Genomic DNA, 18,060 nt, shown 5'->3' on the forward strand with positions numbered 1-18,060 from the left:
TTCTATTAATCACAGGAACTTTCTCTGGAATCGCATCCCTGTGTATCAATATCTGTTGGGAGAGGAGTCAACTTATTCATTCATTAAACAAATATTTCTGAAAAACAAATAAAAAGAATTACCATATGACCCAGCAATCCCACTACTGGGCATATACCCAGAGAAAACTATAATTCAAAAAGACACATGCACCCCAATGTTCATTGCAGCACTATTTATAATAGCCAGGTGATGAAAGCAACCTAAATGCTCATCAACAGACAAATGGATAAAGAAGATGTGGTACATATATACAATGGAATATTACTCAGCCATAAAAAGGAATGATATTGGATCATTTGTAGAGACGTGGATGGACCTAGAGACTGTCATACAGAGTGAAGTAAGTCAGAAAGAGAAAAACAAATATTGTATATTAACACATATATGTGGAATCTAGAAAAATTGTACAGATGAACCAGTTTGCAAGGCAGAAATAGAGACACAGATGTAGAGAAAAAAATGTATGGACACCAAGGGGGGACAGTGGGGGGTGGGGGTGTGGGGGGGATGAAAAAGATAAAATAAAATAAAGTGTTTAGCACAGGTTAGCACAGTTTAACCACGCACATTGTAGACACTCAATCTGCTGTTCCCAATGTGCCTGAATATCCTGTTCCTCCTGTCTCCCTCCTTCCTCTACTCTCCTTCTTTCTTCCTTCTTCCAGGGAAGCTCTGCTGAAGGCTACAATACATCCCAAAAGGCAGGTCAGGAGCAGATCATGCAGCTGAGAGACCATGGCTGAGGGTTTTATTTCAAGATGATGGGGAGCCATGGATGGTCATTAAATAACAAGAAGGTCTGCAACAATTTTGAGTGGAGGGGAGAAAAGATCAGGATCTTTGAAAGCAGTCAAGAAGCTCTACAGGTGAGGAATGATGAGAACTTAACTAAGGTGGTAAAGGTGGGCAAGAAGCGGAAGAATCAAATTAGGGAAATGAGGCAGAATCAATAAAGCTCGGTAACAGATTCGATATGAGGTTAAGAGAGAGAGGAGTGAAGAATGAAGATGAAGTTCAACCTCAGACGACTAGAAGATTGTGATGCCCTTAACAGAAGTCTGCCAGGAAAAGGGATAGGTTGGATGGACAAAGATATATATCTTGTCTAGGACGGGAATGAGGCACATGCAAGCCTAAATGTCTAACAGACAGCTAGAAGATTGACAGAGATTCCATGAGGGTCAACCGTGTCCGTCTTGTTATATGCCCAGTGCCTAAGGCAGAGCCTGTGTAGTATAGACGATCAATAAACACTTTCTGAATGAATGAATGAATGCTGGGCCAGAATTCAGGCAAGAACTTGAGCCTGGAAATGAGTGTTTTGGAGTCTCCTTATATAGATCCATTAGCTGAAAACATACAATTTAATGGAGCCGCCCAAGTATAGAGTGATAGGCAGAGAGGAAAGGCGGTCCAAGGAGGGATCTTCATGGGGAAGATGCTGACAAGTGTCAGTAGGTCTTTACCAGGGTTGATAAGTGAGGAAAGAAGAGTCAGCAAGGTGAACGTACACCAGAGAGATCTATCAGGAAGTGGGTCTTCTATTCTGAGGTTGAGAACCATTACATCAGCATTCCCAGAAGCTACAGCTTGGAATCCTAGAAGGACGAGGGCCCCGCTGGCACCTGAACAAGAAAAGAGTTGCAGAAAAAGCAACAGAGCAAAAACCTCCCCGGCTTGTTAAATCCTGCTTGAGGCAAAAGAAATTCCAGCAGATTCCAGGAAACTGTCAAGAGGAGGAATTGCCCTCACCAAGACAGCACGACAACCATATCCCAATAGGGCCAAGATGCCTTGTCAGGGTGTCACCGAGCAGGACCCTCAGCGGCCAAAGAAGCCAGTCTGCCAGTTGAGGGTTGATACCCCATTGTTTCGCTTTGTCCCTCCCAGCAATTCCAAAGATTCACCCATTTCCCTTGGGTCTGAGCTGCTTGCAACAAAGGGAAAGTATTTTCCCACTCAGCAACTATGATCCTTGCTAGTCTTGCTCGGTCTTTCTTGACTGATTTGGCTCATAATTTAGTCAGCTCCTTGCTGTCTTTCCTGGGTAATCCCCAAGTTACTGCCGTTGAGGTAGAAGGGACATTGCCCTGAAGTGGCAGGGCTTGAAGTTGATCTTCAAAGAAAAATAATGTGATTTCTTTTCAATTGTTATAGATGCTTTCATGGTTTTTTGGAAGGGAGGAAATATCTTTTCTGGTTCTATTGGAAGAGGGGGAGAGAGATCTAAAATATTAAATTCCAAAGACTTTCTTGACCTTCACACCTGACACAATCCCTGTTCCAGGTCCCAGCGTGAGGACTCAGTAAATGTTTGGTCAAGTAAATTCATGCAATCAGAGGGCATTCCCTCACGGGCAACACTTATTGTGGGTCAAAAACTATTCTTCCAGCTGTGTGCTCTGTCTCCTGGAACCAAGTCACTGTTTTCTCCAAGCCAAACAAAGTCACTGTTGACATTCTTCCTACTTCTGCATTTAGTCTCTCACCAAGCTATTGGATTTTACTCCACAAATCCCTTTCAGATTAGCCCTCACCCCTATATCCCTACTGTCACAGCCTTCCTTTAGGGTTTATTATCTGGAGCTAGAAAGCATCATTACAATAATTGTCTCTCTCCTGGTTCTAGCCAGGAGGAATTTGTTCTAGTAACTATACCCTATATATATGCTAGTTATCTTCGCCAAATAAAATTATATCATTATTCTCTTATATAAAAAAACTCCTGGGGACTTCCCTGGTGGTCCAGTGGTTGAGAATCTGCCTTCCAATGCAGGGGATGCAGGTTCGATCCCTGGTCAGGGAACTGAGATCCCACATGCCGCAGGGCAACTAAGCCCACGTACTGCAACTACTGAGCCCGCGTGCCACAACTAGAGAGAAGCCCACGTGCTGAAACGAAAGAGCCCATGTGCCGCAACTAAGATCTGATGCAGCCAAAATTAAAATAAATAAATAAACAAATATTCTTTAAAAAACCTTCTGGGAATCAATTTTTTCCAGAATAAACTCTATACTCCCTACCGAACTTTCCAGCCTCACCCCTAGTTGCTTCTCCCATTTCAGCCAGTGTCCCAGCCACTCTGAGCTACTCATTTTTCCTAAAATGCAACCAATTCTAAGATGCGTGTGTACCTTTCCTTTCCTTTCCCCAGAAGTCCTTTTCCTCTTTTGATTGCAGAGCAATTTATCTTCTATAATCCCCTTGCCAGTCCTTCATGGTCTCAAACTTGGTCCCACTCACCCTACCCTACTCTGCTTGTATCCTAAGTGTTGAGGCAAGAGATCCATCATCCTCTGTCCTTTGAGGGGGACAAAGGACATCCCTTGTCTCCCGCAAGAGAGGACATAGTCCTCCAAGATAGAGTTTTATCTCCACTATTTATTTCCTGAAATGTCCCCAGAGTGGGAAGGACAAATAGCATCATGTCCATTTGATACGTGGAAGGAGACAGTCTCAGGCAGGAGTTGTCACAGCAAGACAAGATGTGGAAGGTAGCACAGAATCATTATCTGGCTCTGTATCTTCTTGGCCCACTCACTGAGCAGCTCCACGAGGTACCATGTAGTACCCGAGAGCTCTTCTCACCCAGAATTCCAAGAAAAAAAAACCCAGCTCTCAGCAGGAGCCCAGGATGACCTGCTCTGTCCTGCCAGCCAGCAGGGCCAGTGATTCCTTCTAGAAAACTGTACTGTGTGGTGTAGGTGTTTTCCCAAAAGAAATGAAGCAGTCTCTAGGAGAAATGAAGCTCAAAATTAAGTGCCCACAACCACACAACTTGATATTTATTATTGGGAAAAAACCAATATATGAACATGGAAAAATAAGCAAGCAATACAGAAAGATATACCATGAAAAGGACATCTATCTCTCAACACTCGTGCCCCATGCTCTCTCCCCAGCAGTTGTTTACCTCCTAAAACTATGCCACCTTATATAATGAGTGCACATTTTTGAAATGAATGGAAACACAGTAAAAATACTAATCGATACCTTGATCTTTTCACTTAAAATATACTTTAGAGATCATTCTGTATGAGCCATAGACATCTAAGTCCTTTCATAGCTGCACAGTATTCAACTGTGTGGATGTGCCCCCAGTAGTTCAGCTTCCCTACTGATGGGCCCTTAGATTGTTTCCAGGCTCTAGTTATCAAAAGGGTTGCTGCAAATAGGTCATACATATGTCATCGTGCACATATGCCAATATCTGTGACATAAATTCACAAAACGGAAGACGATGGGCCAAAAGCTATGAAAGTACAAACAAAAAAAATGAACGTCCTTCTGTGGGTGATGGGTCCCTGGAGTTCTGAGTCATTCTACATGGCTCTGTTGGCCATCAGTGGGGAGCAGCTGACTTCAAACAGAGTGTCTGGCATGACACGGCCCTGCACTGCACACAGTAAAACCGCTCTGGGGTGAAAGAACTTGGGGTGCTTTGGTGTTTTCAAATTCATTGTCCATATATAAACCCTTAGCATGGTATTCAAGGCCTTTCATGATCTGGTGCATCATATAATGAAGTGATTTAGGTCTTATCTACAAGCCACACTCCTGCTTAAAAACTTGAAATCAGAATATAAGAGGTGCCAAGACGAACTCAGAGTGTGGTAAACTTTCCCCAAGGCATATGTAGACGTGGCCCCATGTTACATCTTCCTGGTCTGATCCCAAGTCATTAACCAACCCTCATGCATATCCCATAATAGTCATTAGTCACATCCAAAGAGGCAGAAAAAAGACTTTTAGTAATATAAGACCTAGGACACACCCAATTAGGAATAAAGATGTAGATTGGGAGTTTCACACTCATATACCTACGTAGCCCCACCACCACACACATACACAGACACACACCTTGTGTTATGACCAAGCCGAGTGGAGAGCTCAGGCCCTGTCCAAATGCAGCCACCACTATTCAGTTCAGTTCCACTTCCGCTCCCTTGTGAGACAGCCAGCCTGCTATCACAAGAATTTACATGCTTCCAAGACAAATTAGAAATACAGATTTGTATGTAAAACTTCCAAATTGTATAGAATTTGAAAATAATATTTTAAAAAGTTAATCCTAGGCCAGGCGAAAAAAAAAGCATATTGTCAGATTAGGTCCATGAGCCCTCAGATCTCTCTGCTCTCTTTCCCCTTCTTCTCCAAACAAGTTCTCGCAGTACTCAGCATCCATGCTTCCAACCTAAGTAATAGAAATCCACAAAGGTCTCCAACTTACAGCTGAAACAGAGGCTGGAAAGCAAGCCCACTTTTGTTGAAAGGAATGTTCTGAAGGACTCTCTGAGCCTGTGCTCCAGCTGTTGGAATGAAGCTCACATACTAAGCATTCTGAGGACCTCACAAGACAAGTTATAATTAAGAGCTAAATTATATATGACCAGCTGGTGAACTGAGTGTGTTGGGCCATAAAACAATGATCAGTCAGATCAACTTAAGAAAGCGACATTGCTTCATTACCAACCCTAAAGCTGCTTTGTTATCCGAGGCTTCTTGACCATTTCCCACTCCCCAGGTGGTGTTCTTTCCTCGATCCTTTGAAATGAGTTGTGTGCTCCTTCCTAAAGTGCCTCAGAGGAAGAGCAGAAAATCCGGGGGCTCCTCACACCCATCCTTTCCATTCCCCCTTTGAGTGGGATGTGCAAATTTGCTCCTCCTTGGAACAGACTCTTGTACATATGGCATGTTCTTGGAGGAGATGTGCCTGCATCTTTGGGAACTCACTCGGGGCGGGGCTGGCACTAGCCTACGGCCTTCCCTTTCAGAACCAGAACAGCGGGGAAATGGGTCTTCAGGTTACCAGTCAACAGCACCCCAAATCTGGCTACCACTGTGTGTGTACAGGAAAACCAGGATGGATTTAGATGCATTTGACCCTGATTTTTCTGTTACTATGTTGAAATGTGAAACACTGGGAGAGATTTGAAATTTTCCATGTTATATATAAACCTTGCTGGGAAATTAAAAGTATCTCTCTACATATTCCACTCTATTGGCTGCCCAGCACCCCTTCAATGGTCTCTTGATAATATCACCCGGATTTCCCTTTGGAAAATTATCTCTTCCTCGCTGGCTTTGGGCTTCGGGACTATTTTCCCAGATGCTTTTTTTATCTTACCCTAGTCATAGCATGAAAACATTCTGTCATTCGTTCAGTGGTTCATTTCACAAATACTGAGCATCTACTTTGTTTCAAGTACTGTCCTTGGTGCTGGAAACATAGATTGATAATTAATAGTCTTCTCACTTCTGACTTTATGGAGCTTACCTTTGGCCTAAGCGGGGCTAACTGTCAAGCTCCTTCAATGGAATTAGGATTGTAAACAGAATGACACAATAACTAAAAATGATTGGACTCATCTATTCCAGCTTTGGCACCCTTGTGAGATGTGGGAGGAATTTCTGATTCTCGGACCCAAGAATTACTTACATTTCTATCCACAGGAACTGCTGGGTGCTTACTTATATCTATATCCCTTTCCCCAGCCTTGCCATCAATGCCATGAGTACTCAACATACTTCCAATAAAATCCTCTTTTGTTTTTATTTACTGGTGTCAATTTTTACTACTTATAAACCAAGAACCTCCACTAATGTTGGAGCTGCTTCTCAGCCTATCTGGTCACTAAGCTGGCTTGGGTATCTCATCTTACCAAAACTTGGAGTGTTTTTTTAAAACAATCAGTTTGATAAAAACAATAAAACAATTAATTGAAAATAACTGAATCCACGCTGTAGAAAACATTACATGCAATTTGACACTACCCTTCTCTCTCTTCCTCTCTCTCTCTCTCTCTCTCTCTCTCTCTCGCTCGCTCGCTCTCGCTCTCATAGCTCTTCTCTCTTGATCCCCCCATAGAAATCAAGACTATCTAAAGCACAATCTTTTTTGGCCAAGCCAGGCAGAATGCAGCATCCCAGTTCCCAGACCAGGGATTGAACCCATGCCCCCTGTAGTGGAAGTGCACGGTCCCAACCACTGGACCACCAGGGAAGTCCCTAATGCACAATTTTAATAATAACCATTGGTGTCTTCTCACTGGATATTGTTACTGTCTTTAGGCAGTGGTAGCTAGGAATATGTATGCCCTAGTTCTTGCCTATCTTGGTTTCTTCCATATTTTAACTCACCCACTTCTCCATCCCTCAGTGACTGGCATAGCTCACTGTTTGGGGCATGCTTTAGTAAAGGTTTTGTATCAGTGCAAATATCCTAATGGCTTGTCTTTCAGACTCTCTGTATAGTGTAGTTTCAAGTGAGTCTTGAAGGGAATGTGAGTCTCTGAGATGTGCCGCAAATGCAGCCTATCCCTTTCTAAGCTGAATTGCACATGGCAGCAGAAAACATAAATCGTTTTGGTTATTTTCAGAGTCTAAGCAGATAATGTAAACAAATAAATATAGAAAGACATAAGGCAATATAAGGTTGTGGAAGCCTATGAATCAGAGAGCATGTGCCCTGCTTATAGAACCCGCCACCACCTGGCTGTTGCCATGCAGAAATGTGGGCCCAGGATTGCCAGATCTTTCCATTTTTCAAGAGAAGTTTTGAAATCTGGATTTGTGGGTAAATCTACCAATTTTGGGATGTTGGCAATGACATAAAAGGGAATTAATGCTTGAAAACAAAACAAGATATGTTTATGGGCAGATTTTCGCCAAGGAGCTGTCAGTTTTCAGCTCTGGATCTTCCTTCATCTCTGCAATTCATCTCATAATATACCAGCTGATTGTGCTTCTCGATACTTTTAGCTTTATGTTTTGCTTCTTCCTTATTCTCTCACCTTGTTTGGAATCGATAACCTTCTTCCAGACCACTTGCTTTATAGTGTTGCTCTAGGAATTACCCCAGGCTCTGATGCTCAGGTGCTCTTCACTTCATTCCAGGCCTGGGGATGGCTGTCCAAGCCTTCCAGCCTCCAGCCTCTGCTGTAATGCTCTCCATGACAAGGAATTTACTACCACCCATCAGATGATTCCATCATATGAAGCCATATAATGTAATGGAAAGCACGTAGATTTTAGCATAAAACAAATACGAGTTCATCCCAGCTTGGTTACTTAGCCTGTGCAAGCCACAGTTTTATCTATTAAACAGATACTCGTTTGAGGAATTAAATGTGATGACATTGGCCAGCATGTTGTCCCTTTCACATAGGAAGTAAGGGGGTCATAGTGGTGGTTTCCATTCTTTCTATTATTTCTTCTCCATTCATCTTGGGAATGCCCTCCTGAGTACATATCAAATCTCACTTTCACATTGTAGTCTTCCAAAATTAAGAAACCATGTTCATATCTCCCCAGGTGTTCTCTTTTCCAGACTCAGTGGAACCGGTCAAGTGTAGAGGGACCCCCATATGGACATTAACCCCAGTCATTCCTGGGTTTCAAGCAAGACGAGGAGGTGTGTTTGCAGCTGTGGTAGAGAGGGACTTCTGGAAGCCTGTCTGGGGGACTGAGGATCCATCTGGGAAAGGGATTATCTTAAGAAGAGGGTCTTGGGGAAAGGGTTTCATTCAGTTACAATGCTCCAATCTGAGAGTGGGAAGTGGTAATAGCGAAAAGGTCTTTCTCAGCACAGCATGTGAGATTTGTGCTCTAACACAGCACCTGTGGACACATGCCTGGCTGACTAAGGAGAAGGCAGTGCAAAAAGAAATGAGTAAAAGAAGAACAAAAGGAAAAGAGCTGTTATGACTTTGTAAAACATTGGGACCCAGGGCAGGATCACTTGGAAGCTCATGAGACTGGACCGTGAGGGTGAGAGAGTTCTCCCATCGACACAGGCTTTGCTCCGCATCACCACCACCCCCAGCAGACAAACCCCTGTCAGGATTAAAGGGATACCGGCTCTGCAATGCTTTACACATTAAGCCTGCAAGAATTGCTATTATTCGGTGTGATGGTGTGTGGCTTATAGCATCTGTGACTTGACAATCAAGTAATGAGCTATTGATGAGGGAAATGAACCTGACGACAGCTGAGGCTGGAGACCATTAACATATAAGCCATTTCCTGCTGATGTTATCCCCTGGGATTCTTTGATAATAGCTAATAATTATAACCACATTTATTGAGATATTACTCTGTGCAGGGAGTGCTTTATACGGATTATTCCATGTAAGCCTCACAACTCTATGAGAAAATTGTTATTACTGTTCTGACTTACAGATGAGGAATCTGGGCAGATGAAAACAACACAGTTCCACAAAGTGTTGGGAAATGGGGGCTCAGGCATACTCATCAGTAGAGAGTTTAAGAGATACAAGCAGAAAAGTGACAGGGTGTAATAGGGAAGAACAAATCTGACTGCATATTAGATCTGTTTCTTTTACTTTAACCTTTGTATTCTACTGCCTTTGCTTCCAGTTAAGAATGTTGCCTATATCCTGAAATATACAGGGTAGCCCATTCTCAAGGCTCTGACCTTTAAGAGTATAACACTTCCATTCATATAGAGATAAAAAGTTGCTGAACAGAGAATAACATTTGACTCATTGGAGGTTTACAGGAACATTGTGACCTGACCTATGTGGACAGCTGCAAGAACAAAGGATTCCGACACCAAGAAGTTTGCAACAACTAACCACAACCCCTCCCCCTTTTAGTGTAAAAGAAGCCTGAATTCTGACTGGGGTAAGAGGGTTCTCTAGGACATTAGTCTGCCATCTTCTCGGTCTGCTGGCTTTCCAAATAAAGTCATTATTCCTCGCCCCAACAACTCGTCTCCCGATTTATTGGCCTGTCGTGCAGCAAGCAGAACGAGTTTGGACTCAGTAACAAGAGCACACGTGATCCCCTGAGCTATGATTGTCCTCAAGGAGGGATGACGCTCAGACTGGGCAGAGATAGGCTAGAAGCACCGTGGGTGAGGATTCCACAGAGATGGATGCTGCTCCTCTACTTGACCATGGTAATAGGGAAAGGGCAGCGTCCGTGCCTTCCAGACATTTAGGTGCAAGGGGCATGAGCTGGGGATCTTGTTAAAAATGCAGATTCTGATTCAGTAGGTCTGGGGTGAGGCCCAAGATTCTGCACGTCTTAAAATCCCTAAGGGGATGCCAATGCTGTGGGTCCACAGATCACATTATGTGTAGCAAGAATCTAGGCAACTATATAACAATGGAGCTTGTGGTTAAAGAACTGACCTTGTGGGGAAAGAGTAGCCCGGCTCTGGTCTCAACTTATGCTGCCACTGAGCAAATTCAAAGCTGCTGAACCAACTCACTGCTACAGTAGCAGAGAAGAGAGTAGTAAGAAAATGAGACCCCACAGCCATCCACATGGGTCTCTTCTTAGTTCTCCAAATGAAACTAAAATGCCTTGCTTTTCACAATTAAAAAAATTTCACATGCAATGTAGCAAAACCACAAAACTAATAAAGTTAATTTTTTAACATCAATTTAATGCGATGGTAATATGTTTAATATTGTGGTAAATCAGCACCCATTAAGTGAGCGGGATATAAATTACTATAGCCAAGTTTCCTTTCCTTTTAGCAATGTCCCTCCGATTTTTAGTGTGAACTAACTGCAAAACTTAGTTTTGTACAGCTCACAACGATGTTATGTGGCCTTCGCTTGATACAAAAGCGTCCTTTATCTATTATGCTCACCTCTCTTATTTTTGCATTAGCCTGTGACAATGAAAGTCACACATTATCGCTTTCATGATGACAAATCAAAATTTTCATTTAATAATTACATTAGAAGCTGAAGTCTTCTTTCATCAAAGTATCTTTCGATTGCAAAAAGGAATCTTTGTTTTTATTCCTGCCAAAATACTTCTAAGTGAATACAAGAACCGGAAGATGCAAAATTATGTGCCATCTTGTTTTTTAATTTTTAAAATTCATTTTTAAAAACTATTTTTTTCTTCCATCAAAACAGTGTATTTTTATTTCCTACTTCCTCATGTGAGAATATAGATAAAATATCAGTTCTGTTTCCATCGCTACTTCCCAAACTTCTTCTGAATTGTTACTTTTATACTGTCACATTTACAATACTTACGTTTGGTTCTCGAATGGTAATTAATTCCTCTGAGCTTTATCAGTAGGTTGATTCTGAAAATGAAAATCAATAGTTATTTCATTACTATGACTGTGAAAACGTGGTTCACCACAACTGTTTCTCTCTACAGTTAAATGTTCTTTCTCGTATGACTTTTTGCCTGGAGTTCAATTTTTTTGGAACTAATTACTTTTGGCATATTGTAAATTTTGTTCAACCTCTCCTTTAAATTTAGTATCCTATCAAGTTCTCCCGTTTCCCTGGAGATAATGTCTGATTATGTCTTTATTCTACCATACTATTTATTGATACTTAGCTATGTATTGAAACTTTTTTTTAACATCTTTATTGGAGTATAATTGCTTTACAATGGTGTGTTAGTTTCTGCTTTATAACACAGTGAATCAGTTATATATATACATATATCCCCATATCTCTTCCTTCTTGCATCTCCCTCCCTCCCACCCTCCTTATCCCACCCTTCTAGGTGGTCACAAAGCACCGAGCTGATCTCCCTGTGCTATGCAGCTGCTTCCCACTAGCTATCTATTTTACATTTGGTAGTGTATATATGTCCATGCCACTCTCTCACTTTGTACCAGCTTACCCTTCCACCTCCCCACGTCCTCAAGTCCATTCTCTAGTAGGTCTGCATCTTTATTCCCGTCTTGCCCCTAGGTTCCTCATGACCTTTTTTTTTTTAGATTCCATATATATGTGTTAGCATACAGTATTTGTTTTTCTCTTTCTGACTTACTTCACTCTGCATGACAGACTCTAGGTCCATCCACCTCACTACAAATAACTCAATTTCGTTTCTTTTAATGGCTGAGGAATATTCCATTGTATATATGTGCCACATCTTCTTTATCCATTCATCTGTTGATGGACACTTAGGTTGTTCCCATGTCCTGGCTATTGTAAATAAAGCTGCAACGAACATTGTGGTATTTGACTCTTTTTGAATTGTGGTTTACTTAGGGTAGATGCCCAGTAATGGGATTGCTGGGTCATATGGTAGTTCTATTTTTAGTTTTTAAGGAACCACCATACTGTTCTCTATAGTGGCTGTATCAATTTACATTCCCACCAACAGTGCAAGAGTGTTCCCTTTTCTCCACACCGTCTCCAGCATTTATTGTTTCTAGATTTTTTGATGATGGCCATTCTGACCGGTGTGAGATGATATCTCATTGTAATTTTGATTTGCATTTCTCTAATGATGAATGATGTTGAGTATTCTTTCATGTGTTTGTTGGCAATCTGTATATCTTCTTTGGAGAAATGTCTATTTAGGTCTTCTGCCTACTGTTGGACTGGGTTGTTTGTTTTTTTGATATTGAGCTGCATGAGCTGCTTGTAAATTTTGTAGATTAATCTTTTGTCAGTTGCTTCATTTGCAAATATGTTCTCCCATTCTGAGGGTTGTCTTTTCGTCTTGTTTATGGTTTCCTTTGCTGTGCAAAAGCTTTTAAGTTTCATTAGGTCCCATTTGTTTATTTTTGTTTTTATTTCCATTTCTCTAGGAGGTGGGTCAAAAAGGATCTTAGTGTAATTTATGTCATAGAGTGTTCTGCCTATGTTTTCCTCTAAGAGTTTGATGGTGTCTGGCCTTACATTTAGGTCTTTAATCCATTTTGAATTTATTTTTGTTTATGGTGTCAGGGAGCGTTCTAATTTCATTCTTTTACATGTAGCTGTCCAGTTTTCCCAGTACCACTTACTGAAGAGGCTGTCTTTTCTCCATGGTATATTCTTGCCTCCTTTATCAAAGATAAGGTGACCATATGTGTGTTTGTTTATCTCTGGGCTCTCTATCCTGTTCCATTGATCTATATTTCTGTTTTTGTGCCAGTACCATACTGTCTTGATTACTGTAGCTTTGTAGTATAGTCTGAAGTCAGGGAGTCTGATTCCTCCAGCTCCATTTTTCTTTCTCAAGATTGCTTTGGCTATTCAGGGTCTTTTGTGTTTCCATACAAACTGTGAAACTTTTTGTTCTAGTTCTGTGAAAAATGCCAGTGGTAGTTTGATAGGGGTTTCACTGAATCTGTAGATTGCTTTGGGTAGTAGAGTCACTTTCACAATGTTGATTCTTCCAATCCAAGAACATGGTATATCTCTCCATCTATTTGTATCATCTTTAATTTCTTTCATCAGTGTCTTGTAATTTTTTAATACAGGTCTTTTGTCTCCTTAGGTAGGTTTATTCCTAGGTATTTTATTCTTTCTGATGCAATGGTAAATGGGAGTATTTTCTTAATTTCACTTTCAGATTTTTCATCATTAGTGTATAGAAATGCAAGAGATTTCTGTGCATTAATTTTGTATCCTGCTACTTTACCAAATTCATTGATTAGCTCTAGTAGTTTTCTGGTAGCATCTTTAGGATTCTCTATGTATAGCATCATGTCATCTGCAAACAGTGACAGCTTTACTTCTTTTCCAATTTGGATCCCTTTTATTTCTTTTTCTTCTCTGATTGCTGTGGCTAAAACTTCCAAAACTACATTGAATAATAGTAGTGAGAGTGGGCAACCTTGTCTTGTTCCTGATCTTAGTGGAAATGGTTTCAGTTTTTCACCATTGAGGACGATGTTGGCTGTGGGTTTGTCATATATGGCCTTTATTATGTTGAGGTAAGTTCCCTCTATGCCTACTTTCTGGAGGGTTTTTATCATAAATGGGTGTTGAATTTTGTTGAAAGCTTTCTCTGCATCTATTGAGATGATCATATTGGTTTTCTCCTTCAATTTGTTATTTTGCTGTATCACATTGATTGATTTCCATATATTGAAGAATCCTTGCATTCCTGGGATAAACCCCACTTGATCATGGTGTATGATCCTTTTAATGTGCTGTTGGATTCTGTTTGCTAGTATTTTGTTGAGGACTTTTGCATCTATGTTCATCAGTGATATTGGCCTGTAGTTTTCTTTCTTTGTGACATCTTTATTGGCTTTGGTACCAGGGTGATGGTGGCCTCGTAGAATGAGTTTGGGAGTGTTCCTCCCTCTGCTATATTTTGGAAGAGTTTCAGAAGGATAGGTGTTAGCGCTTCTCTAAATGTTTGATAGAATTTGCCTGTGAAGCCATCTGGTCCTGGGCTTTTGTTTGTTGGAAAATTTTTAATCACATTTTCAATTTCAGTGCTTGTGATTGGGCTGTTTATATTTTCTATTTCTTCCTGGTTCAGTCTCAGAAGGTTGTGCTTTTCTAAGAATTTGTCCATTTCTTCCAGGTTGTCCATTTTATTGGCATACAGTTGCTTGTAGTAATCTCTCATGATCCTTTGTATTTCTGCAGTGTCAGTTGTTACTTCTCCTTTTTCATTTCTAATTCTATTGATTTGAGTCTTCTCCCTTTTTTTCTTGATGAGTCTGGCTAATGGTTTACCAATTTTGTTTATCTTCTCAAAGAATCAGCTTTTACTTTTATTGATCTTTGCTATCGTTTCCTTCATTTCTTTTTCACTTATTTCTGATCTGATCTTTATGATTTTTTTTACTTCTGCTAACTTTGGGGTTCTTTTGTTCTTCTTTCTCTAATTGCTTTAGGTGTAAGGTTAGATTGTTTATTTGAGATGTTTCTTGTTTCTTGACGTAGGATTGTATTGCTATAAGCTTCCCTCTTAGAACTGCTTTTGCTGCATCCCATAGGTTTTGGATCGTCGTGTTTTCATTGTCATTTGTTTCTAGGTATTTTTTTTATTTCCTCTTCGATTTCTTCAATGATCTCTTGGTTATTAAGAAGTGTATTGTTTAGCCTCCATGTGTCTGTATTTTTTACAGATTTTTTTCCTATAATTGATATCTAGTCTCATAGCGTTGTGGAAAAGATACTTGATACAATTTCAATTTTCTTAAATTTACCAAGGCTTGATTTGTGACCCAAAATATTATCTATCCTGGAGAATGTTCTATAAGCACTTGAGAAGAAAGTGTATTCTATTGTTTTTGGATGGATTGTACTATAAATATCAATTAAATCCATCTTGTTTAATGTATTATTTAAAGCTTGTGTTTCCTTATTTATTTTCATTTTGGATGATCTGTCCATTGATGAAAGTGGGGTGTTAAAGTCCCCTACTATGATTGTGTTACTGTCGATTTCCCCTTTTATGGCTGTTAGTATTTGCCTTATGTATTGAGGTGCTCCTATGTTGGGTGCATAAAAATTTACAATTGTTATATCTTCTTCTTGGATTGATCCCTTGATCACTATGCAGTGTCCTTCTTTTTCTCTTGTAATAGTCTTTGTTTTAAAGTCTATTTTGTCTGATATGAGAATTGTTACTCCAGCTTTCTTTTGATTTCCATTTGCATGGAATATCTTTTTCCATCCCTTCACTTTCAGTCTGTATGTGTCCCTAGGTCTGAAGTGGGCTATGTAGTGAATCTTAAATCAAAATAGTTGTCCCTCTGAAAGTCAAAAGCTCCTAATGTTTGGAGCTGATGATGAGTAGTATGATGCTGACTTCTTGTTTTCATTTTGATTTTTTTTTCCTCATTTTTTGCTTTTAGGGTTTCCCTTTTATCATAGATGTTATGACATTTTGTGGTAATGTTCTATGTGGGTTTTTTGTTTTTGTTTCAATTCACTGGGCACTAGGTGTACATTTTCAATCTGAACATTAAAAGTCCTTCAGTTCTGGAGAACTGTCCTCATTACTTCTTTGATACTTTCCCCTATCATTTTTCCCTTGGTCAGATGTTCAGTGCTCTTGCATTGACCCTCTGGGTTTCCTTCTCATATTTTCCACCGCTTTGTTTTCATGTTCTTCTTCTGAGATATTTCCCAGATCTAATTTTCCAACTTTGCTATTGAATTATTTTCTCTTCTGACAAATACATATTTACTATCTAGGAGAGAATTTCTTAGTATGTGTTTATTCCATTTTCACTGTGTTCTATGCTTGTTTGAATATTTTCTCAAATCTCCCTGAGGACACACATTGGAGTTTGGAGAAGTTCCCTCCTGTTCTTTGCATGAATCCTGTTCCCTGTTGTGTGGCTGTTCATTTTGATGTCTCTCTTCCATGTTTGAGGGTCTCTCATTTGAAGACCTTTGACTTTTCATGCTCAAGAAGAAGTCAGTTAAACCTGATGAGAGTCCTGTGGTATAGATGAACCTTGCTCATTTTGCCAATTTGCTCTAAGTGAGAGCAGTTTGGGGAAGCAAGTAAACCATAACCTGGTGAGCCCCTAAATGATAAAATGTAAAAGACATTTCTCTGGAGCCTTCCAGTTTCTGTGGAAAAAAATACTCCTTTTTAAAAAAGTATTAGAGTAGAAGCTTAGCTTCCAAGAATTATGCCCTCCAGAGTGGAGTGGGTCTGTTTCATATATAAACTTTTGATTAATCACATTGTTTTCTACCTCACAATTTTAATCCTACCCTTTTTTTTTTTTTCTTTTTTTTGCGGTACTCGGGCCTCTCACTGTTGTGGCCTCTCTCGTTGTGGAGCGCAGGCTCAGCGGCCATGGCTCATGGGCCCAGCCGCTCCATGGCAAGTGGGATCTTCCTGGACCAGGGCACGAACCCGTGTCCCCTGCATCAGCAGGCGGACTCTCAACCACTGTGCCACGAGGGAAGCCCCCTACCCTCTTTTATACATGATATTTCATAGTGCTGAGGCCCTTAAATACGTGGAAGGGCATATTGCCTCCCTCCTTATTTGAATCTCCTTTCTGTACATACTCTGGGCTGTGGCTTCCTTATTCTGTTTCACCAGTTTCAATTCTTCATATCTTATCCATCTTCCAGAAATTTGATAAAATCTTTCTTCTCATGGCTCTCTTTTTATCTTCTTATCATTGAATATTTAGACATCATTTTCATTCCTTTACTATCGTTTTACTGAGATACTGGTAGAGAAAGGGAACAAACTCATGTTGTCAAACAGTCAACTTCAACCAGAAGTCATTATTGTTACTTTAGCATCAGAAATGCCAATCTATTGCCAGCCTGATATGCTTACCTAGGTCTTTAAAGGTAAATGCTTCCTTTAATTGGCACCAATGATTACTTGGTGAAATTATAAACCACATGCAAAGACAGTACTTGATCATAAGGATATGTGTCAAATACGATGGTATTCCCTGTAAGTAATAGGGAAACCTCAACTCAATCTGTTTAAACAGTAAGGAAATGTATTATTTCATATATCATTAAATCAGGGGGAGGCAGAACCCACAGTGAGTAAAATCAGGACTGTTTAATTTTGAGATTTTGTTGACTGCTTTCCTCTGTATGTGGACTCACATTAGCTTCCATGCGGTGACAAAATGGCTTCCTGCACATACACAAGATGATTTCCTGCATGTATACAAGATGATTTCCTACATGTGCACAGATGACTTCTTGCATCTACACAAGATGATTTCCTACATGAACACAAGATGACTTCCTGCATGTACAGAAGATGGCTTCCTGCATGTACACAGATGACTTTCTGCACATACATAAAGTGATTTCTTGCATGTATACAAGATGAATTCCTGCATGTACACAGATGATTTCCTGCATATATACAAAATGATTTCCTGCACGTGCACAGATGACTTCCTGCATCTACACAAGATAATTTCCTGCATGTACACAGATGACCTGTGCATGTACACGTGCACAGATGACTTCCTGCACGTATACAGGATGATTTCCTACCTATATACAAGATGATTTCCTGCATATATGCAAGATGACTTCCTGCATGTACATAAGATGATTTCCTGCATGTCCACAGATGACTTCCTACATGTATACAACATGACTTCATCCATATACACAGGATGATTTCCTGAATGTATACAAGATGATTTCCTGCATGTATACAGATGACTTCCTGCATGTGTACAAGATGATTTCCTGCATGTGTACAAGATGACTTCCTGGGGATTCCCTGGTGGCACAGTGGTTAAGAACCCACCTGCCAATGCAGGGGACACAGGTTCGAACCCTGGCCCGGGAAGATCCCACATGCCGCAGAGCAACTAA

At 40.4% G+C, this 18,060-nt stretch overlaps 1 protein-coding gene across 2 annotated transcripts in view; it reads right to left on the reverse strand.

Moving 5' to 3' along the window:
- The window catches only part of HS3ST4 (heparan sulfate-glucosamine 3-sulfotransferase 4), a 743,578-nt gene that overhangs the window by 507,035 nt on the left and 218,483 nt on the right, over positions 1-18,060 (reverse strand). Inside the window, exons 6-7 of one of the 2 annotated variants that reach the window (XM_073792188.1) lie at positions 11,065-11,117; positions 4,904-5,008 (exon numbers count right to left, since the gene is read on the reverse strand). The gene's annotated coding sequence lies outside the window, so the exon portion shown is untranslated. Of the gene's footprint in view, positions 1-4,903; positions 5,009-11,064; positions 11,118-16,764; positions 16,870-18,060 lie in introns of those variants that run through there. The other variant, XM_073792189.1, reaches the window with a different exon arrangement.

Source organism: Tursiops truncatus, chromosome 15 (assembly GCF_011762595.2).
Source record: "Tursiops truncatus isolate mTurTru1 chromosome 15, mTurTru1.mat.Y, whole genome shotgun sequence".
In the NCBI taxonomy this organism is placed as follows: Eukaryota; Metazoa; Chordata; class Mammalia; order Artiodactyla; family Delphinidae; genus Tursiops; species Tursiops truncatus.